This window comes from Salvelinus sp. IW2-2015, linkage group LG2 (assembly GCF_002910315.2).
Source record: "Salvelinus sp. IW2-2015 linkage group LG2, ASM291031v2, whole genome shotgun sequence".
Classification (NCBI taxonomy): domain Eukaryota; kingdom Metazoa; phylum Chordata; class Actinopteri; order Salmoniformes; family Salmonidae; genus Salvelinus; species Salvelinus sp. IW2-2015.
Genome location: NC_036839.1, coordinates 41415288 through 41440593, shown reverse-complemented (window position 1 = coordinate 41440593; position 25306 = coordinate 41415288). Strand labels below are relative to the sequence as shown.

Here is a 25306-nt window from a genome sequence, read left to right as displayed (position 1 = left end):
AAGACTGAGTCAGATGTAGAGAAGAAGACTGAGACAGATGAGAGAGAAGGGGACCGAGACAGATGGAGCGAAGAAGACTGAGACAGGTGAGTGAAAAAAATAAGGAATATAACAAGGAGTGAGACAGTGAAAGAGAGCGATTGATAATGACTGATGGACAGAAAAAGACTGTTATGTGTATGTTGGTGTGTGTTAGATTTTAGATTCTTCAAAGTAGCCACCATTTGCATTGATGACAGCTTTTGCATTCTCTCAACCAGCTTCACAATAAATCACTGATAGTGTCAGCAGGAAAGCACCCCCGAACCACACATGCGGAGATCATCCGTTCCCCTACTCTGAGTCTCACAAAGACACGGCGGTTGGAACCAAAAATCTCAAATTTGGACTAATCAGACTTTAGGACAGATTTCCACCGGTCTAATGTTCATTGCGCGTGTTTTTATGGCACAAGCAAGTCTCTTCTTCTTATTGGTGTCCTTTAGTAGGGGTTTCTTTGTAGCAATTCGAACATGGAGGCCTGATTCACACAGTCTCGTCTGAACAGTTGATGTTGAGATGTGTCTGTTACTTGAACTCTGAAGCATTTATTTGGGCTGCAATTTCTGAGGCTGGTAACTCTAATGAACATATCCTCTGTAGCAGAGGTAACTCTGGGTCTTCCATTCCTGTGGCGGTCCTCATGACAGGCAGTTTCATCATAGCGCTGTTAGTTTTTGTGACTGGACTTGAAGAAACTTTTAAAGTTCTTGAAATTTTCCGTAATGACTGACCTTCATGTCTTAAAGTAATGATGGACTGTAATTTCTCTTTGATTTTTTGAGCTGTTCTTGCCATAATATGGACTTGGTCTTTTACCAAATAGGGCTATCTTCTGTATACCACCCCTACCTTGTCACAACACAACTGATTGGCTCAAATGCATTAAAAAGGAAAGACATTCCACAAATTAACTTTTAACAAGGCAAACTTGTTCATTGAAATGCATTCCAGGTAACTACCTCATGAAGCTGGTTGAGAGATTGCCAAGAGTGTGCAAAGCTGTCATCAAGGCAAAGGGTGGCTATTTGAAAAATCTCAAATATTATTAACAGTTTTTTGGTTACTATATGATTCCATATGTGTTATTTCATAGTTTTGATGTCTTCACTATTATTCTACAATGTCGAAAATAGTAACAGTCTCTACGATGCAGGGTGGAGTACCGACTGGTAGCCTGCTAGCACAGTGACTAAGGTTAGTGCTAAATGACTGTTTAACAGTCTGATGGCCTGGAGATAGAAGCGGTTTCTCAGTTTCTCGGTCCCAGCTTTGATGCACCTGTACTGTCTCTGTCTTCTAGATGGTAGCAGGTTGAACAGATCCTTGAGGATCCTCTTGGTCTTCCTGTGACGTCGGTTCTGTAGATAGCCTAGAGGGCAGGCAGGCAGTGTGTCCCCGGTGAAGCATTGGGCTGACCGTACCCCCCTCTGGAGACCGCACCAACCTCGGTTGCGGACGGTGCAATTGCCATACCAGGCGGTGATACAGCCCGACAGGATGCTTTCAATGGTGTATCTGTAGAAGTTTGTGAGGGTCCTAGGGGCCAAGCTGAATTTCTTCAGCCTGCTGAGGTCGACAAGGCACTATTGCGCCTTCTTCACCATGCTGTCTGTGTGAAGGGAAGTTTGTTGACATTAAGGGAGAGGTTATTTTCCTGGCACCACTCCCCAAGGCCTCCCCAAGGCCTTTTCCTGGCACCTCCTCCCTGTAGGCTCTCATTGTTGTTGGTAATCAGGCCTACTGCTGTTGTGTCCTCCACAAACTTGATGATTTAATTGGATACATGCATGGCCCCGCATTCATGTGTGAACAGAGAGTACCCGTGTGTGGGGTGCCCATGTTGAGGATCACCGTGGCGGAGGTGTTGGTGCCTACCTTCACCAATTGGCATTCAGGAAATCCAGAAACCAGTTACACAGTGAGGGGTTCAGACCCAGGGCCCTGATCTTAGTGATGAGCTTGGAGGCTGAGCTGTAGTCGATGAACAGCATTCTTACATAGGTATTTCTCTTGTCCATGTGGTATAGAGCAGTGTTCAGTTCAATGGTGATTGCATCGTCCATGGATCTGTTAGGGCTATATGCTAATTGTACTGGGTCTAGGTTGTCAGGTAAGGTGGAGGTGATATGGTCCTTTACTAGCATCTCAAAGCACTTCATGATGACAGAAGTGAGTGCTATGGGGGCGATAGTTGCGTCGGGCAGCTCAATGTTGTTTTCCTCGAAATGGGCAAAGAAGGTGTTTAGCTCGTCCGGGAGCGAGGCGATGGTGTCCGCGATGTGGCTGGCATTCCCTTAATAATACGCGATTGTCTGTAGACCCTGCCACATACATCTTGTGTCTGAGACGTTGAATTGCGACTCCACTTTGTCCATGTAATGTTGTTTTGCCTCTTTGATTGCCTTAGGATGTCATAGCTGGTCTGTTTGTATATGTCCATGTTCCCAGTTACCTTGCCACGGTTAAATGTGGTGGTTTGCGCTTTCAGTTTTGCACGAATGCTGCCATCTATCCAGGGTTTTAGGTTTGGATAAGTTCTAATCATCACTGTGGGAACATCATCCTCTGTGCGCTTCCCGATTAACCCAGTCACCATTTTCAAGTCCGTGTGATAAAAACAATCTTGAAGCATAGATTCCGATTGGCCAGAGGAACATTGAACAGTCCTTCGCCAGTGAGCTTCCTGTTAAAGGTTCTGCCTATAGGTGGGGAGGTGTGTGTGTGTGTGTGTGTGTGTGTGTGTGTGTGTGTGTGTGTGTGTGTGTGTGTGTGTGTGTGTTTGTGCGTGCGTGCGTGCGTCGCGTGCGTGCGTTGCGTGCATGTGTGGTCTTTGACACTTTTTAGGTGACTATATGTGTAAGGTGGGCTGTGTGGGGTTGACAAGAAACCGCCACACACACACACACACACACATACACACAACACCATGCGGCTCGGGGGGGAGAAAGAGCGGTGTAGTTAAGGACTGTCGGCAGCCACTTCATGGATCATCACTCCAAGAGACAACCTCACTGGAGAGAGAGAGAGGGAGAGAGAGAGGGGGAGAGAGAGAGAGAGAGAGAGAGAGAGAGGAAGGAAGGAAAAGCCAGCGGAGGGAGCAGAGACAAAGCATGATGGAGGAAGGGAAGTGTGCTCGGCAGCATGTGGACCATGTGTTCAGGTAAGAACAACTCCAACTCCTAGAAATGTCTTTCTCTGTCTCTGTACATGTCTGTTTTCTCCTTGCCACTCGCTCTGTCTCTCTCTTGTTCTCTATTCTCTCTCTTTATCTGTTTCTCTTTCCCGGTTTCCCGTCTCTCTATGTCTAATTCTCTTTTCTCTCTTTCTGTCCCTCTCTCGTTCTGTTATTATTCTATCGTGTCGGCATCGGTCTCCCAGTCTGTGTCATTAGAAAGGTCAACAATCTGGTTAACTTCAATATTTATCTGTTTGTTGTATTAGATATCTATTTATTTGACTTTTGACTGGAAATGTACCTGGTTTGTACTGGGAATATATCTAGTTTACTGGCAATATATCTGGTTTGTAATTCGGATATATCTGTTTGTATGGAGATACTGTTGTACTGGAGTATTCTGGTTTGTACTGGTATCAGTGACGGGATATATCTGGTTGTACTGGGAGTATTCTGGTTTGTAATGGGAGTATAATGTTGTAGCTGGAGTATATCTGGTTTGTACTGGGAGTATATCTGGTTTGTACTGGGAGTATATCTGGTTTGGTACTGGGAGTATATCTAGTTTGACTGGGAGTATATCTGGTTTGTACTGGGAGTATAATGGTTTGTAATGGAGTAATAACTTGGTTGTACTGGGAGAATATCTGGTTGTAACTGGGAGTAATAAACTGGTTGTAATGGGAGTATACTGTGTTGTACTGGGATATATCTGGTTTGTACTGGGAGTATAACTGGTTTGTAATGGAGTATAACTGGTTTTGTACTGGGGAGTATATCTGGTTTGTACTGGGAGTATATCTGGTTTGTACTGGGAGTATATCAGGTTTGTACTGGGAGATAATATATACTGGTTTGTACTGGGAGTATAACTGGTTTGTACTGGGAGCATATCTGGTTTGTATGGGAGTATATTGGTTTGTACTGGGAGAATATCTGGTTGTACTGGGAGCTATATCTGGTTTGTAATGGGAGTATATCTGGTTTGTACTGGGAGTATATCTGGTTTGTATGGGATATCTGGTTTTGTACTGGGAGTATATCTGGTTTGTAACTGGGAGTATATCTGACCTGATGGTTTGTACTGGAGTATTTGTTTGTATTGGAATATCTGTTTGTACTGGAGTAATATCTGGTTTTTTTTTGTTAACTGGGAAAAAGCATATCTGGTTTGTACTGGGAGTATATCTGGGGACTGAAGGTTTGTGATGGGAGTATATCTGTTTGTACTGGGAGTATAATCGGTCTTTGTACTGGGAGTATAACTGGTTTTGTACTGGAGGTATATCTGGTTTGTACTGGGGTATAACTGGTTTGTAATGGGAGTATAACTGAGCTGATGGTTTGTACTGGTGTTACTGTATGTAATGTGTGAGACCTATTTGTTCCATAACTTTTCTGTCTCTGTGGGGCCTACAGAGAACAGAGGAATGGTACACGCACCGCACACGCACACACACTCCACAGACGAGCACCAACGCCAGCACACGCGCGTACACCACACACACACACACACACCACACACACCACAGACGAGCATACCACACACGACGAGCACACGCACAAACATATCACACACAACATGCACACACATATGCACACACCCCTCCTCTTGTGGAGAACAGCCGAAACTTCCCCACCAGCTATGTGAAGAATGGTGATTATCACATATTTGTGTTTTATTTATATTGCTGCGGGTTGCTCACAAAGCAACGGAGGAAACTAGATAGGCAAACGCCCGATGCTGAGTGTGAAATTGTGTGGTGTGTGTGTGTGTGTGTGTGTGTGTGTGTGTGTGTGAAGTGTGTGTGTGTGTGTGTGTGTTGTGTGTGTGGTGTTGTGTGTGTGTGTGTGGTGGTGTGTGTGTGTGTGTGTGTGTGTGTGTGTGTGTGTGTTGTGTGTGTGTGTGTGTGTGTGTGTGTGTGTGTGTGTGTGTGGTGTGTGTGTGTGGTGTGTGTGTGTGCTGTGTGTAACTATTAGTGGTAAGTATGAAGAGATTGTGTCTAGTGAATTTGTTTTGAGTTTTTTTTAAACATTTTAAACACAAAGACTCAGATTATGAAATACAAATACCTATGTCTTATACACACACACGGTTTCACCTTTCTATACACACAGAAGACTAACACACACACTTATGTAGTCACATGGTGGACTCCAGCCACTGAGACCATGCCCCCATCACCCCAACACCCACGCAACCACCACAACCAACTTCACGTGCACAGACGAGCACCCACCCGCCACACTCCCCACACACATGTGCATGCATCCACACACACACACACCCAGCCCAGGCGCCTGTCAAGCCCAGTGCATTCCAGAGCTCTCTAACACAGCAGTGTCCTGAATGGAGGGGTGAATTTGGGGAATTTCAGGCTGAAACGTGAGTACAAAAGCCAGGGGACATTAAGAGGCTTTAACTCCACCGATTCATGGGAATCAGGAGAAGAACACACACACTCACACTCACAGACGCAGCACACACACACACACAGCACCACACACACCACACTACACAAACACACAGCACCACACACACACACCACACACACACACCACACACCACAAACAAAGCATGAATACAAAACACTCACATGTGTCAAGAAGCTGGCACAGATGGACTCACACGCACACACACACGCACACACACACTCACACTCACACACACACACACACACACACACAGACAGGGAGAGAGAGAGAGATAGAAGGGGGGCTACATTCCTGGTGAAAGAACAGGGATTAAAATAATAATACTTCTACCACACAACAGTAATGCAGGGTTTACCAACCGTCTCCTCGGGCCCCCCCTAAACCAGCACACCTGATTCCATTAGTCAAAGGCTTGATGATTAGTTGACTAATGGAATCAGGTGTGCCAGTTTAGGGTCAAAACAAAAATGTGAAACTTCTGGGAGAGCCTGAGGAGAGGGTTAGGAAAGCCTGGTCATCCATTGCACTAGACACTTTATCCTGAATAGTAAAACCCTTTCTAGGACAGATACAAACACGTGTGGACTACTTCAAAATATATATAATAATCTGTAGTTTACATGAGATTCAGCTGCAGAACTAGAAAATACCCCCAAAACTCCACTTATCTCCAATGTCTGATTTATGGCATGTCTTGCCTTTATAATTACAATGTATTTTGCCGTTTCATAGCTGTCAGTTAAACTGTGCAAAAAAGTGAAATGAAACGTAACTTTAGGCATTCATTCCGACTGGTTAAGGTTATGGTTTGGGATAGGGTTCATCTTAAATGTAGCCATTAATTCCAAGTGGTTAAAGGGAAATATCTAAAATGTTCAACTTCATATTCATCATCTCAAGCATCACTTCAACATCAACACATGTGAAAACGGTGCGTTTCTATGTTTTCTAGTAAAGAATATAGAGGAAGATAAGTGTTTCATAATCAGCGTGCATTGTGGGATTTTTAACCAATTACTAATTGCTACTAATGCCTAAGGATACCCCTATGTCTACGTATTGCCTACTAAATTGCCTAAGTATGTACCTACTATTGTCTACGTATTGCCGTACTTAATTGGCCTAAGTTGACCTACTTATTGCCTACTAATTGCCTACTAATTTGGCCTAAGTATTAACCTACTTAGTGTGCTACTTATTGTCCTACTGAATTGCCTACTAGTCCTCTACTATGCCTAATATTAACCCTACTATTGCCTACTAATTGCCTAAGTATTACCTTACTTATTGCCTACTAATGCCTAGCTAAGTTGCCTAAGTATTTACCTATTAGTTGTCTACGTATTGTCTACTAATTGCCTAAGTATACCTACGTATTGCCTTACTTACTTGCCTAAGATTACCTAGCGTATTGCCTTACTGTAAATTGCCTAAGTATACCTACTTATTGGCCTACTAATTGCCTACAGTATACCTACTATTGCTACTAATTGCCTACTAATTGCCTAAGTATTACCTACCTTATTGCCTACAATTGCCTACCTAATGGCCTAAGTATTACCTACTTACTTGTCTAACGTATTGCCTACTAATTGCCTAAGTATTACCTACTGATTGCCTACGTTAATTGCCTACTAATTGCCTAAGTATACCTACTGTATGTCTAGTATGGCCTTACTAATTTGCCTAAGTATTACCTACTTATTGCCTACAAATTGCTACTAAGTGCCTAAGTATTCCTACTTATTGTCTTACTAAATTGCCTAAGTATTAACCTACTATTGGTCTACGTATGCCCTTACTTTAAATTGCTAATTATTACTACTTAGTGCCTACTAATTGCCTACTAATTGCCTAAGTATACCTTGACTGATTGCCTACTTATTGCCTAAGTATTACCTACTTATTGTCGACGTATTGCCTACTTCAATTGCCTAAGTATACCTACTTATTGCCACTAATTGCCTACTAATTGCCAAGGATTACCTTACTTTATTGCCTACTAATGCCTAGTTTACCTTACTTATTGCCTACTAATTGCCTACTTAATTGCCTAAGTATTACCTACTTATGTCTACGTTTATTTGTCTACTAATTGCCTAAGTATACCTACTTATTGTCTACGTATTGCCTACTAATGCCTAAGTATTACCTACTTATTGTCTACGTATTGTCTACTAATTGCCTAAGTATTACCTACTTATTGTCTACGTATTGCCTACTAATTGCCTAAGTATTACCTACTTATTGCCTACTAATTGCCTACTATGCCTAGTATTACCTACTTATTGTCTACGTATTGCCTAATTTACCTACTAATTGCCTACTAATTGCCTAAGTATTACCTACTAATTGCCTAAGTATTACCTACTTATTGCCTACTAATTGCCTACTAGTCCTCTACTAATTGCCTAAGTATTACCACTAATTGCCTACTAATGCCTACTTATTGCCAACGATTTGTATACTAATTGCCTAAGTATTACCTACTAATTGCCTACTAATTGCCTACTTATTGCCAACGATTGCCTACTAATTGCCTAAGTTTACCTACTTATTGTCTACGTATTGCCTACTAATTGCCTAAGTATTACCTACTAATTGCCTAAGTATTACCTACTTATTGCCTACTTAATTGCCTACTTATTGCCAACGATTGTATACTAATTGCCTAAGTATTACCTACTAATTGCCTACTAATTGCCTACTTATGCCAACGATTTGCCTACTAATTGCCTAAAGATTACCTACTTATTGCCTACTAATTCTGTCCTTACTAGTTCCTTCCTACTAATTGCCTTAAGTACTTACCTACTAATTGCCTACTAATTGCCTACTTATTGCCAACGATTTGTATACTAATTGCCTAAGTATTACCTACTAATTGCCTACTAATTGTCTACTTATTGCCTAAGTTTTACCTACTAATTACCTACTAATTGTCTACTTATTGCCTAAGTTTTACCTACTAATTGTCTACTTGTTGTCTACGAATTGGTTGATGATGTCATTGGAAACAGTTGTCTTCCTCTATCTGTTTTACTACGTTCTCATGTGTTGATGTTGTGGTGGTGCTGAAGATGATGAATATGAAGTTGAACATTTTAGAAATTTCCCTTTAAGGTTAGGGTTAGTGATGGGACTAAATGTTAGGGTTAGGGTTAGGGTTAAAGGTTAGGGTTAGAGTTAGGATTAAGGTTAGGGTTAGGGTTAGGGTTAAAGGTTAGGGTTAGGGTTAAAGGTTAGAGTTAGGGTTAGGGTTAAGGTTAGGGTTAGGGTTAGGGTTAGGGTTAAAGGTTAGGGTTAGGGTTAGGGTTAGGGTTAAAGGTTAAAGGTTAGGGTTAGGGTTAGGGTTAGGGTTAGGGTTAGGGTTAAAATAGAAGAAGAACCTCCGATGCCCAGAGCCATAGGTCACAGTTCAAACCCATCCCCAATACCCTAGCTCGTTGTCACAGTTCAAGCCAACCATAAAACCCATCCCCAACACCCTAGCTCGTTGTGACAGTTCAAGCCCATCCTCAAACCCATCCCCAACACCCTAGCTCGTTGTCACAGTTGAAGCCCATCCTCAAACCCATCCCCAACGCCCTAGCTCGTTGTCACAGTTCAAGCCCATCCTCAAACCCATCCCCAACACCCTAGCTCGTTGTCACAGTTCAACCCCATCCTCAAACCCATCCCCAACACCCTAGCTCGTTGTCACAGTTCAAGCCCATCCTCAAACCCATCCCCAACACCCTAGCTCGATGTGAGCCTAGTAGATGGTAACAGACACCTTAGTCAACGGTTTGAAATAAAATGCCACGCCGTGCCATAATGTCAACATTCTAAATATGGCTGGACAGCACATCATCCGCTGAAGCTGGGATTTACTCCAAACTGTTGGTGATGCATGTTTGCCAGACCATTCTATGACACAGCAAAAAAATATCTAAACAACAGCATGAGTTCATTTCATCAGTAGCACTTCAACCAGACAAACGCAACTATGCCTCTAAAAGACTGGTCAACAGACCTGACCCTGACGTCACAGTCCATTGAAGTCCCCCCACATCTTGCCCAGTAATACTGGCAAATGGCCTGATGTTCGCACCCATTGATTTCTGAAGGGAATGCCTGAGAGAGATAGACTACATCTATTAGACTACAGCCTATATCAAACTATAAATGTTGTCATAGGACTTCTGCAGTGGTTTCAAATGTCATAGAATGAAAAGAAAAAGAAATTCATACCAAAGAAGTTCAGATGAGTAAACGAGTGTTAATTTATTCAGGGGATTTCACAATATGAACGCAATGTCTCTGATTGACACCTCAAATCTGAACTACTGATATAAGTAACACCATTTCCCATATTCACCATTACATGATCACTCTCACCGGGGAAATTGAGAGGGTGACAAAAGAGAAAGGGACAGTGGGGGAAAAAACTAGTTCAAAGGCATTTTGAGGAAATGCAAATAGCTATACACCCCATTACAAGATCAACCCCCCTCCATCATCCTATCAGAGAGAGAGAGAGCAGGAGAGAGAAAGAGAAAGAGCGAGAGAGAGCGAGAGAGAGAGCGAGAGAGAGAATGAGATGAGGAGGAGGAGCGGAGAGGAGAGACGAGAGGGGAGACGGACGGAGATGAGAGGAGAGGAGAGAGAGGAGAGAGAAGAAGAGAGAGGAAGTTGAGAGAGAGGAGAGAGAGGATGAGAGAGAGAGAGACGATGAGACGAGAGGAGGATGAGAGAGGGAGAGGACGAGAGAGACCAATATAGTAAATCCCATTACAGTTGCTTCTTAATGTCGTCTAATGTGATGTAAAGCCCCCTTGCTATCTCCGCGTAAAGACAATTACTTGCCCCAATGGAGATGAAGAGATTGGGGGAGATGTAGAGTGATGGAGAGAGATAGGAGGATGGAGTTAGAGAGTAGAGATGGTAGAGTGATGGAGGAGAGATGTTAGAGCCCGATGGAGGGAGATGAGGAGGGATGAAGTAGAGTGTAGAGCGATGGAGGAGGATATGAGGAGGGATGGAGGAGAGATGTAGGAGGATGGAGGAGAGATTGTAGAGCGATGGAGGGAGAGATAGATGGAGAGCGATGAGGATGGAGAGTGAGGATGAGGAGGGATGGAGGAGAGATGAGGGTATGGAGGATAGAGCGAGCGATAGAGAGCAGATGGAAATAGAGATGAGAGCCGATGGACGAGGAGAGATGTGACGAGGAGAGAGATTAGAGGAGGAGGAGAGATGAGACGAGGATGGAGGAGAGATGATGGAGCGGATAGAGGAGAGGGATTTAGAGCGATGGAGGAGAAATGAGGAGGGATGGAGGAGGCGTGAAGGAGAGAGTAGAGATGTAGAGCGATGGAGGAGAGATGAGGAGGGATGGAGGAGAGATGTAGAGGGATGGAGGAGAGATGAGGAGGGATGGAGGAGAGATGACGAGGGATGGAGACTGGAGAGAGACTTGTGGTAATGTATATTTTTTCAAATCAAAACTCTCTCCTTATTGACATTAGAATTACATATGTGATAGTATTACACATCTACACAGCCCAGTAGATCAATCTAATTCAAGTCTAATTCAAGGAATCAAATGTGGTTACTCGGCTGAGTGCAGAAAAAAAATGTAGGCTTGTCATATTCTGGAAAACATGTAACCTTATAATTTCTGTCTGTAAAATCGTGTTATTCAGAAAAGTGGACTTTCCTGAAATCGTACATGTGTCTGTGGACACGCGCACGCACTACACGCACACGGGTCGCAGCAGGGACGGCCCCTGGTAAAAGGGGGATTTATTGCTGGCTTGGGTTCGTCGTCAGGGCGAGCGAGGGACGCGCCTATGTACAGGCTGAGGTGAATGGGAAGCTATGCTGAAGCAGGAAACTCAGTGGCATTTCCGACTGATTCGGTATGCACACGGTGAAAAGCCCCGCGGCCAGTCAGCGATAAGGGGAGAGGGGAAATGACTTGCAGGAGTCGCAGATGACTGAGTGATGAGATCATTAAGTGCATTCGCGATGAGAAAGTCAGATGAGAAAGTCAGTTGCTAGAGAAAGTGTTTTTCAGCCTTTGGTGATGTTTTTGTTGTTGTCGCGTTCTGTTTTTGTAGCATGTAACTGCGGAGTGTCGCGCCACGGAAAGGTGTCTGCAACCCCGGGCTCCCTCCTGCACGACTCTTGGCGTTTGCAACAGCAATGGGCGGAGGAAGAAAACTCGAGTCCGGAGACAGACAACCACAAGGTAAGCCACAGCTGTCGACTGTTTATATCATCTTAATACTACGGATATACAGTATTAAACCTATTGTTTTATTTGCTACGTTTTTTCACATTCATAAGATTGGTGTTTAGATAAGTGCCATTATTTTGTTAGGTCTACAGATAGGCTATCATATTCTAGAGTTTGCATTGTGTGAAAGACCAGAAGAAGCATTGACACGTCTGTTGAGCATGGCATTGCAACAGTGTGTGGTCTGCCTTGGTTCTATCATTGTAGGACTGGTTGTAGTGTGTGTGTGTGCGCGCGTGTGATATCTCTGTGCATGTTTTCCCTTCTTTAAGTTGCTGGAGGAGGGGTGGTATGCAAGTCGAGCTAGAGTGTGTGGTGTGTGTGTGTGTGTGTTGTGTGTTGTTTGTGTGGTGTGTGCTGTGTGTGTGTTGTGTGTGTGTGTTCGTGTGTGTGTGTGTTGTGTGTGGAGAGAGGAGAGACTGAGGATGTGGTTGGTGCAGGACAGAGATCTCTGTTGTGTTCCCTTCTTTAAGTTGCGGGAGGAGGGGGGTATGCAAGTCGTGCTGTGTGCGTAGGCGGTTGTGGCGGGTGGTATAGCGAGCTGGGCTGTTGGAAATTCTTGTGTGTGTTTGGAAATGATAGCCCATTACCTGGGGAACACTGTGAGAGAGAGAAAGAGAGTAGAGAGAGAGAAGAGAGAAGAGAAGCAGGGAGATCTGAGAGAGAGCGAAGAAGATGAGACTGACGAGCTAGAGAGACGAGAGAGAGAGGAGGAGAGTGAGAGAGAGAGAGAAAGAGAAGAGAGAGAGAGAGAGAGATGAGAAGAGAGAGTTTGAGAGAGAGAGACCAGAGTTGACAGGTAGGAGAGGCAGAACATAGACAGAGGCCAACATTATTTGATTCCATTAATGTCAGTTGTGATATGACTGACATACAGGTGACTTTTGTATTTCAAATAGTAATAATGATAATAGTGACCATCATCCTCGTCATATCCTTGTGAGATATAATTAAAATAAAAAAGCCCTTCAAGGAACAAAGCAAGCATTACGGATGCAATTGGACCAATGGTTACATGTCCTTTTTAACACTTGACCTGTTACAAATGGTTTGTTACTTATTTCAAATGGTTTTATGCAAACACCGCTATTCCTCTGTCTTCAGAGTAGAAAATTAAGGGGCAGTGCAGTTAAAATCGTGATTTCTTGCTATTTTTATGATATTTCCACACTTTTAGATCGAAACAACACTGAAACTGTGAAAATTATGAATGTGCATTTTAGTATAAGAGCTGTTTAAAAACACGTTTTTGGCCCAGATCATGACATCACAATCTGATATGATTATAATAGACCAATGACAGTTCATCTTTGATTTGCATATATCCTCCTACACTGTTGTTGGCCCTGCCCTGTCATATTGACATTCCATTCCTCATTGTTGGCAGCGTGCACTTATGACCAAAATATTTCTGTATTTAGGCCTACTTCCACTTTAACCTTTCACTGCAGTGGGCTAAATCATGGTCACAGTTTCTTGGTAGTCTTAAAAACATCTACTTTTAAACAAAAGTATACACCTCACACACATTGTTATGGGCTTAATTTATTTTTAATGAATTATGAAATTATTAAAAATATTAGAAACATTCCAACCATGATGCCACTAGAGGGCGATTTGATCGTTTGACTCCATTAAAAGACTACAGCAATGAACAAAAGCAAAAGAGATGTGCAGTAGCTGGCTGCTAAGCAGCAATAGTTTCTTAGGCAGTGGATTTGCTAGCAGCATCCTTCTTCAAAGTTCTTTCCCAACAAGCAGCAGCAATCAACAGCAACGTTTCAAAAAGTACATCTCTAAATAGTTATTCTTCTAGCTAACTATTACTATTAAAAGCAAAGGACAAGATATTGTTGTGCTGCTGCTAGCTAGCTAGCTAGCTAGCTAACGTTAGCTTAGCTAGTTAGCTAGCTACTAGTCTCGACCGCAATTAGGATAGCTAGCTAGCTACTGACCTGACATTTATATTTACATAGGATACCTGTAGCTAGCCTAACTACAAAAACAGTTATATCAGAATCGTAAAAGGGAAACGCTGCCCTAGTGCCTAGGCAGAAGGTGCCTCTCACAATGTAAACAATGTTCCCGCATAGCCAGCTACACTTTTCCTCTATGCTTGTTTATTTATTTGTTTGTTTATTTGGATCCCCATTAGCAAATGGTGGAAGAGTGCTTTCTGTTTATTTCTTGCAAATGTGTCTCTACCTCTTGAACGGTTGGAGCTATAATTTAAAAAAATAAATATTTTATTTAACCTTTATTTAACCAGGCAAGTCAGTTAAAGAACACATTCTTATTTACAATGACGGCTCGTCGAGCAGCCAATCCCGGACGACGCTGGGCCAAATGTTTGCCGCCCAATCACGGCCGGTTGTGATACAGCCTGGAATTGATCCATGGTGTCTGTAGTGACATCTGAAGCACTGAGATGCAGTGTCTTAGACCGCTGTGCCACTCGGGAGCCCCGAAGCATTTATTATTAGCTGTGTGCTAATATTGCCCCATTCCTGTGCTAAGATTCTCAGGAACACTAATCTGTTTTCCTTTACAATGCTCTCAAGCTGTGCAGGACTCGTTAGAGCAGAGAGTGGACATGACCGGGCATAATCAGACTGGGGAGGACAGCACCACAAAATTGAAAGTAATTATGTTATTTTCTACACAAAATTATTGCCTGGTGATCTTCTGATCACTTCCCAATACCTTTCTGAATATTTCAGTCACTTCAAATCATACGTCCTTCAGACTGAAATGCTGTCAAAGTACTGTCAGACTGTCAGACAAAGTACTGTCAGACTGTCTGTAACGATGTYCGTCTGAGGAAGAAGGAGTAGACCAAAGCGCAGCGTGGTACGTGTTCATGATGTTTATTATCACCTGAACACTGAAACAAAAACAAAAGTGGAACAAAACGCAACAGTTCTGTCAGATACTCACACAAAACAGAAAACAACTACCCACAAAACACAGATGGGAAAAGGCTACCTAAGTATGGTTCTCAATCAGAGACAACGATAGACAGCTGCTTCTGATTGAGAACCACACCCAGCCAAACACACAGAAATAGAAAACATAGAACACAAAACATAGAATGCCCACCACAACTCACTCCCTGACCAAACCAAAATACAGACATAAAAAGGATCTCTAAGGTCAGGGCGTGACACTGTCAGACAAAGTACTGTCAGACAAAGTACTGTCAGACTGTCAGACAAAGTACTGTCAGACTGTCAGACAAAGTACTGTCAGACTGTCAGACAAAGTACTGTCAGACTGTCAGACAAAGTACAGTCAGACTGTCAGACAAAGTACTGTCAGACAAAGGTTCTATATGCTGTATTACTTTTTTCAGAGAGTGTAATGGTTGGACCATGTCCTATAACCGATTAGTAGGAATTGTCAATGGGTAGGGGCTATGGGTCTATCTGTGATTGACTGTATGACTATTTTAACACACATTTGTAGTGTGTGTAGCGGCAGTGGTCACCAACCATCTTCCTGGAGATCTATTCTCTGGTAGATTTTCACCCCAACCATCACAAATAACACAAATGATTCTGCCAAAGAAGTTGTTGTTGAGAAGCTAGGTGTTGTTGAGAAGCTAGGTGTAGTTGAGAAGCAATGTGTTGTTGAGAAGCTAGGTGTCGTTGAGAAGCTAGGTGTCGTTGAGTAGCTAGGTGTCGTTGAGTAGCTAGGTGTCGTTGAGTAGCTAGGTGTCGTTGAGAAGCTAGGTGACGTTGAGAAGCTAGGTGTCGTTGTGAAGCTAGGTGTCATTGAGAAGCTATGTGTTGTTGAGAAGCTAGGAGTCGTTGAGAAGCTAGGTGTCGTTGAGTAGCTAGGTGTCGTTGAGAAGCTAGGTGTCGTTGTGAAGCTAGGTGTCGTTGAGAAGCTAGGTGTCGTTGAGAAGCTAGGTGACGTTGAGAAGCTAGGTGTTGTTGTGTGTGCGTGTGTAGTAAGTTTGAAATACTACCTCTTCCACCTTTCACAGATTGTAGTTGTGTATAGTAATGTCACTATTGGAGAAAGCTGGTGATGACAATGTAGATAAAAGCACTAGTTATTTAACTTTCTACCATCRATCRCTACTCTGGTGCCGCTCTGGACCTCCTACCTGATTATGTTTAGCTAACACCCTCTAACTTTCACCATCATCTGTTTTCATCCCACAGGAACACCTTACAGAGCTTTAGCACATGTAAAACAATAACTTGAGAAGATACGTCCATGCCGTGATTTAGACTTTCATTATAATCTTGTTTTACGATATGTTTATTATGTTATGTAAATAACTGACAATATAATGTATTCCTGCAGGAGGTGGGTGGATGGGGTCTTCCTGGTGCTTACATCTACGTTATTTATTTGTGAATATTATTTTTTATGCATTATGTATGCCTATTGTTTTGATGGCAAAACAAAGTAGCCTACACACCTATGGAAGTTTGTCGCTTTTAGGGTCCAACTTCAACTCCAACTGAAAGGTTTAATACCATGTGCCTTTTGTTGTCGTTTTTTTTGAASGGGTAAGGGGATGGGCTTTAGGTTATTCTATCAGCCAATCAGGGCTGCATATATAACTATATTCAAATTTGTATCCCTACGCCCACACAATCGGACTGAGCCTTTCAGTGACCCAAGGAGGCTCAGGGAAATAAATGATAAAAAATRTATTTTGAGGTATTATATTACAAAAATAAACACATACAGTGATTTATTTGACATAAAGTGATGATTTCGAAAAACATTTTAAAAAGATAGCATGGGGGCTTTAATATTGAAGTCATGCAACAGCCAGGGGATATCTGTGAGACACCTACAACAGTCTCATGTCCCAGACACCAGGTGATTATACTACAGCCAGAGGACCTTAAATTGTAAGATTTTAACATTTACCAAAGACACATTATGAAATACACAWTATGAAAAAATAGCCTCCATCTATTTAGAATAGAACAAAATCAAGATGTTTTACACCTAAATGTTTCTTAAAACATATTATTGATGAGTTTCTACATCTAGTCATAGTGAATGGGCCATTTTAAAAGATGTGAAACAGTGTTTTCCTCATATAAGTGGACAGATGATGAGGTAAGGGTTGTGGTTGGGTTGTTCCCTGGAGGAGCTAACTAATTGTTGGAACTAGATGGGGAACTGGAAGGACAGAGACTGCCCACAGTCGCCCACACACAAATGTTACATATTCCAATGAGCAATCTGGTCCGTCTGTATACCAAGAAACTTCACACGATGGGAATTTATTATGCAAGTGATTGTGACCATAAACAAGTCTGTTTTTTGTTAAATAATTCCAGAACATCTCATTATGATATTATGTATTATATAATGTTCTCTATTGCCTGTTTCTTTCAGAAGCTGAAATTGCCAAGGTGAAGATGATTGACAAGGTGAAGATGATTGACAGGTGAAGATGATTGACAAGGTGGAGATGATTGACAAGGTGAAGATGATTGACAAGGTGAAGATGATTGACAGGTGAAGATTATTGACAAGGTGGAGATGATTGACAAGGTGGAGATGATTGACAAGGTGGAGATGATTGACAGGTGGAGATGATTGACAAGGTGGAGAAGATTGACAAGGTGGAGATGATTGACAAGGTGGAGATGATTGACAGGTGGAGATGATTGACAGGTGGATATGATTGACAAGGTGGAGATGATTGACAGGTGGAGATGATTGACAAGGTGGAGATGATTGACAAGGTGGAGATGATTGACAAGGTGGAGATGATTGACAAGGTGGAGATGATTGACAGGTGGAGATGATTGACAAGGTGGAGATGATTGACAAGGTGGAGATGATTGACATTGGTCATCCATTCTACCGGTAAGATATGGGTCTTTCTATCTGTTATACAGAGCTTCTAGAGGAATGACGTTTTCCTGTGTGTCCAGGCCCTCCGATCTAGACCCAAACATCTTGATTGCTAAAAACTATACCTGTTATAGATTTTACTACTGTCTTCAAAGAGGGAAGATTCCTGTGGAAGTACTGTACCAGTCTAGCTCTCTCCCTATACATTCTGACTATAGTCAGACACTTTCACTTGGTGACTTTCTGTATATATTTAGTGAATTAGTTGACAATTTCTGCAGTTTTGGGTTGAGGATGTTCAATGTCTAATTCAGTCCAAGGGCTACACTTACATTCAGATGATCCCCTACTCATTCTCTCATTATCTCAATTCTCTGTGTTCTCATTCTCTCATTCTCTCATTCTCTCATTCTCTCATTCTCTCATTCTCTCATTATTTCATTCTCTCATTCTCTCGTTCTGTCATTCTCTGTGTTCTCATTCTCTCATTCTGTCATTCTCTCATTCTCTCATTCTGTCATTCTCTGTGTTCTCATTCTGTCATTCTCTCAGTTCTCTCATTCTCTCATTCTGTCATTCTCTCAGTTCTCTCATTCTCTCATTCTGTCATTCTCTCAGTTCTCTCATTCTATCATTCTTTCATTCTCTCAGTTCTCTCATTCTCTCATTCTCTCATTCTATCATTCTATCATTCTCTCATTCTGTCATTCTCTCATTCTATCATTCTATCATTCTCTCAATCTTTCAATCTGTTCTTCATCTGTTTTAACATAATACATCCTACAGTGTGTCTAATCATCAGATCATAAGTCATGAATATTGAATTATTTTGAGAGGGACTGGATGCTATTTAGCTCTGGCAATAAAAGCTATCTGAGTGATTTAGCTCCTGTGAGTACATGTCTACCAAGAAGGACACCAGAGGACTAATGGTTTGTCTGAATGTGAACTGAATTCAAAAGGCATAGTGATTTGCACAGTTTACACACACACACACACACACACACACACACACACACACACACACACACACACACAACACACACACACACACACACACACACACACACACACACACACACACTCAGCCCACACACTCCCCCGTGTTTCCCCTGCCTCTGCTCTCCTCAGATGTAAGACACATGACATTAAAGGGGAGCTCTCAGTGTGGGTTCCTCATATGGGTAGAGTGTATGTGTGTGTGTGTCTGTGTGGGAGAGAGAAGGAAGCCATCCAAAGCGCCAGACCCATTGGTCCATGCTCACTGTATGTGTGCCCTACTGGAGGCTCTCGTACTGGGATATGCTTACTCCCACGCCGGGGTAGAGGCTGGGGATGAGTGGGAGAGGGAGTGGGAGGAGATGACAGAGAGAGAAAGGGAGTGGGAGGAGAGGACAGAGAGAGAAAGAGAGGAGAAAGGGAGTGGGTGGGAAGAGTGGGTAGAGGTCGGTGAGTCAGATGGAACTGCTGCCTCGAACAAGGGAGCTCTCTGCCCTACAACATATAGAAGGGGTTTTAGCTAGCGTACACACACATTATTACACGTTACTACATTATTCCATATGTGTTATTTCAAAGTTTTGATGTTTTCACTATTATTCTATAATTTAGAAAATAGTATATAATAAAGAAAAACCCTTGAATGAGTAGGTATTTTAAAACGTTTGACCGGCAGTGTACAATACATGTAAAGTTCATTAGAGGGTTTGTCATCCTGTCTGTCTGCATTCTACATCTCTTCTCAGGCAGATGTTGCAGCTCAGACACTGTTGGCAGAATACTGCTCTGAGTCGTCTGTGTTCTCACACTTTACCATGTCTTCTATGTGACCTCTATGTTCTCACAGGGCTGTGACGTAATTAAGCAATAAGGCACGAAGGGGTGTGGTATACGGCCAATATACCACGTCTAAGGGCTGTTCTAAAGGACGACGCAAAGCGGAGTGCCTGGATACAGCCCTTAGCCGTGGTATATTGGCCATATACCATAAACCCCCGAGGTGCCATATTGCTATTACTAACTGGTTACCAACGTAATTAGAGCAGTAAAAATACATGTTTTGTCAAACCCGTGGTTTACGGTCTGATATACCACAGCTGTCAGCCAATCAGCATTCAGGGCTCGACCACCCAGTTTAAAATAAATTATATATATATTTACATTTGAAGTCGAAAGTTTACATACGCTTAGGTTGGAGTCATTAAAACTCGTTTTTCAACCACTCCACAAATTTCTTGTTAACAAACTATAGTTTTGGCAAGTCGGTGAGGACATCTACTTTTTACATTAAGTAATTTTTCCAGTGGGTCAAAAGTTTACATACACTAAGTTGACTGTGCCTTTAAACAGCTTGGGAAATTCCAGAAAATTATGTAATGTCTGTAGAAGCTTCTTATAGGTAAATTGATATAATTTKAGTCAATTGGAGGTGTACCTATGGATGTATTTCAAGGCCTACCTTCAAACTCAGTGCATCTTTGCTTGACATCATGGGAAAATCTAAAGAAATCAGCCAAGACCTCAGAAAAATAATTGTAGACCTCCACAAGTCTGGTTCATCCTTGGGAGCAATTTCCAAATCCCTGAAGGTACCACGTTCATCTGTACTAACAATAGTACACAAGTATAAACACCATGCGACCACGCAGCCGTCATACCGCTCAGGAAGAAGACTTGTTCTGTCTCCTAGAGATGAACGTACTTTGGTGCGAAAGGTGCAAATCAATCCCAGAACAACAGCGAAGGACATTGTGAAGATGATGGAGGAAACAGGTACAAAAGTATCTATATCCACAGTAAAACAAGTCCTATACCGATATTATCTAAAGCCGCTCACCAAGGAAGAAGCCACTGCTCCAAAACTACCATAAAAAAAGCCAGAATACGGTTTGCACCTGACAATGGGGACAAAGATCGTACTTTTTGGAGAAATGTTCTCTGGTCTGATGAAACAGAAATAGAACTGTTTGGCCATAATGACCATTGTTATGTTTGGAGGAAGAAGGGGGAGGCTTGCAAGCCGAAGAACACCATCCCAACCGTGACGCACGGGGGTGGCAGCATCATGTTGTGGGGGTGCTTTGCTGCAGGAGGGACTGGTGCACTTCACAAAATAGATGGCATCATGAGGGAGGAAAATTATGTGGATATATTGAAGCAACATCTCAAGACATCAGTCGGGATGTTAAAGCTTGGTCCCAAATGGGTCTTCCAAATGGACAATGACCCCAAGCATACTTCCAAAGTTGTGGCAAAATGGCTAAGGACAACAAAGTCAAGGTATTGGAGTGGCCATCACAAAGCCTTGACCTCAATCCTATAGAAAATGTGTGGGTAGAACTGGAAATTTGGAAGCAAAGAGGCCTACAAACCTGACTCAGTTACACCAGCTCTGTCAGGAGGAATGGGMCAAAATTCATCCAACGTATTGTGTGAAGCTTGTGGAAGGCTACCCGAAACGTTTGACCCAAGTCAAAAAATGTAAAGGCAATGCTACCAAATACTAATTAAGTGTATGTAAACTTCTGACCCACTGGGAATGTGATGAAAGAAATAAAAGCTGAAATAAATCCCTCTACTATTATTCTAACATTTCCCATTATTAAAATAAAGTGGTGATCCTAACTGACCTAAGACAGGGAATTTTTACTAGAATTAAATATCAGGAATTGTGAAAAACGGAGTTTAAATGTATTTGGCTAAGGTGTATGTAAACTTCTGACTTCAACTGTATATACTGTACACACACACATGCCCACACACACCATGGCTTCCATTAGCCGATAGTAGCAGGTGTTTGGCCGATAAAACATTTGGAAAGCTCATAAATAAAATTGCCGCTGATCAATTGTCCCTGAGAATAACAAAAAATCCCATTGCGAAGTAATGCTTTTTAGTCTATTCSTTTATTTAAATACCAGTTGATGTCTATACATTTGACTGGTCATGCTTATCAATCTATAGGTTACTTTGCATCATTTTGTGGAATTAAATTGGTGCGTGTACAGTATATTCGTTCTGTATTTTATTAATCTCACGTGTACGACATGCAGATACAGAGCCTTTGAGCAGTAAATCTGTCAGAAAGCGTGAGAGCTGCTGCAGAAGCATCTCAAACAGCAAACATAGGCATCTGATGGCAGGTTTCATCAGCACTTTTCAATGAGCTGGAAGTAGTATGCATTTTGAAAACATACAGTATACTAAATTGTTTGAAACCTGAACTTTTTACTACATATTATGAGGCATGTCTTAGCTTGCTTCAAAGTAGCCAAAATCAGTCATATTAGCAACCAATGCTACTTCTTTCATATTAGACCCTGTTTCTACATTTCGACTGGATTTTTTTTATTCATGTCACATGAAACCGCTCGCACGTATTTTCTCACTAATTGCGTTTTGGAACAAACATTCCCCAGTCTACTCTGCCTTGTGTGCATTGCTGCGCTTATAATGTGAAGAAATAGTAGTTGATTAACATTTTAAGATAAACCTTCTGATCTGTTGCATCAGWCTCATTGCTTTGTAAGGTTTTATTTTTTAATGTAGCCTAGGCCTACTGATTTTGGGATCTATCATCTGTCCCGGAGTCTGTTTGGAATAGGATATTTCTTTCTCGAAAAGCTGACCAATAAAATAGGTTAACTTCTCTACTATGGGGGATAGTAGATTGACGTAGACTAGTGATTTTTCTGTTCGTTACTCGTCTTGTTGTCTGAGGAAAAGTAMATGTGGACAGTTATTCTAACATCTTCAAAGTGTGAATCAGAATTTGGTAAGAAGGACGGCAAATCGTTGCATCCTCACCTTRCATGTTCTGTTAATATGAATTACCATAATGTAAATGTGGTTTTAAGTCATTCTGAGCACCGTGGGTRGACATAATGTAAATGTGGTTTTAAGTCATTCTGAGCACCGTGGGTAGACGTGGTGGACGTCCTAATCAGGCTACGCACCCAATGCCTATGGGTCCGGTGAATTTAAATGCTGCTGGTCAAATGTCCGGTGCCACATTTTCCTAATGGAAACCTAGACAAACACACACACACACACACACACACACACACACACACCCACACCACACCACACACAAACCACACACACACACACACACACACACACACACACACACACACACACACACACACACACACACACACACACACACACACACACACACACACACACACACACACACACACACACACACACACACACACACACACACACACACACAGCCATTAGTCATAAAGTGGAGCACCAGGAACAGAGGAACAACAGACAGATGCATTGTCCTGATCTTTCTCCGACGCAGCTTTAGTCATACTGGACATGACTGTGTGAATTGCAATGTTTGTGGCAAATAACAAAACGCATACAGTATAACACAGTGGCAGGTAGCCTAGTGGTTAAGAGCATTGGGACAGTAACAGAAATGTTGCTGGTTTGAATCCCCGAGCCGACTAGGTAAAAAATGTGTCAATGTTCCCTTGAGCAAGACACTTAACCCTAATTAATCCTGTAAGTCACTCTAGATAAGAATGACTCAAATGTATGCTAATCTGGACTGTGTTCATTAGGGTCTATAATGGAAAAGCAAAATGAGCTTTACCATTATGGTCCCTCCTTGTTTCAGTCCCTTTTCTTCTGTTTGGTGCCTAATGAACACAACCCTACACATGAGACTGTGTAACGTGGCTCTGTTTCCAGAATCATATCGTAATCATTTTGTAGAGGAAAACATTGTGTAATCAGAGACCGAACATGAAGGGTGCCGGGTCCAGAAGTCTGGTCCTCACATCCCTCTATCACATGCAATGGCACGAGCCAGAGGACAATACAAGAAAACCAGGAAGTCAAACCAGGGAGGGAGAGACCACTCTGACACTGTGGGGGGGGGGGGGCATACATATTCACGGACATACATATTCATGCACACACTTACATACACACATACTCACATAATCAGTTCCTGGATTCCCCTGAGGGAAACAGGAAGTGAGACGTACAGAGACAGCCGTGCACTGCAGGAAGTAGACCCTGTGACATTCCATCCCTGAACAGCTGTGAAAAGAATCCTTTTTTCTCTCTCTCTTTGTCTTTTTCACTATGTATCTATTCAATTTCAATTCAATTTAAGGGCTTTATTGGCTATGGCAACATATGTTTACATTACCAAGGCAAGTGAAATAGATAATAAACAAAAGTGAAACAAAGAATAAAAAATGTATAGTAAACATTACACTTACAAAAGTCTCAAAAGAATAAAGACATTTCAAATGTCATATTATGTATACAGTACCAGTCAAAAGTTTGGTCACATCTACTCATTAAAACCTCTTAAGGATCGGGACCTTTTTCTTCAATTTTCGCCTAAAATGACATACCCAAATCTAACTGCCTGTAGGACCAGAACCTGAAGCAAGGATATGCATATTCTTGATACCATTTGAAAGGAAACACTTTGAAGTTTGTGGAAATGTGAAATTAATGTAGGTGAATATGACACATTAAATCTGGTAAAAGATAATACAAACCAAAAAACATTTGTTTTCTACTTTTAATGTTTTATCATCTTTGAAATGCAAGAGAAAGGCCATAATATAATATTGCAGTTTAGGCGCAATTTATATTTTGGTCACTAGATGGCAGCAGTGTGTATGCACTGTTTCAGATTGATCCAGTGAAGCATTGCAATATTGCACAGTATTTTGTATCAAGTCTGCCCAAATGTGCCGAATTGGTCAATTGATACATTTTCAAGTACATAACTATAGAGAACATACAAAAATTATATGGTAATATAACATTTTAGTTTGCACACTCGCAGGAATGTCATACATGATGGATCATTAGCTTATACACTAACTTTCACACATCTAGACAGCTGGACATGGTGGGTGGGGTCAAACTGTAGACCCCAATTCCTACATTTGAATATAAAAATTGATTTTATCAAACTAAACTATGCTACATTTTATCTCTGGGACCCTCAGGATGACAAATCAGAGCCAGATTAATGTAAGTACATTATTTACCTTCAGAGGTGAATGTATCAAACCAGTTGCCGCGATTAAAGGTGGTTTGTTGTTTTTGCACTCTCCTCAAACAATAGCATTGTATTTTGTCAATGTAATAGCTACTGTAAATTGGACAGTGCAGTTATTAGATTAACAATAATTTAAGCCTTCTGCCCTTATAAGACATGTCTATGTCCTGGAAAGTTTGCTGTTACTTACAAYGTCATTCTAGTCACAATTCTAGTCTAAACCATCCTGGTATAGGGACACCGATCCCGAGGGTTTTCTTTATTTTTACTATTTTCTACGTTGTAGAATAATAGTGAAGACATCAAAACTATGAAATAACACACATGGAATCAATATATTTTAGATTTTAGATTCTTCAAAGTAGTCACCCTTTGCCTTGATGACAACTTGCACACTATTGGCATTCTCTCAACCAGTTTCATGAGGTACCTGGAATGCATTTAAATTAACAGGTGTGGGAGAGGTTGGAGGGAGGGGTGTGTGTGG

General features: G+C 41.8%; 1 long non-coding RNA gene across 1 annotated transcript; it reads left to right on the top strand.

The window, feature by feature from the left end:
• Positions 1-3055: 3055 nt before the first annotated feature.
• LOC111972576 (uncharacterized) lies at positions 3056-18757 on the top strand. Its single transcript, XR_002878481.2, has 3 exons — positions 3056-3202; positions 11758-11888; positions 17307-18757. It is a non-coding gene; the product is annotated as an uncharacterized lncRNA (long non-coding RNA).
• Positions 18758-25306: the final 6549 nt, after the last annotated feature.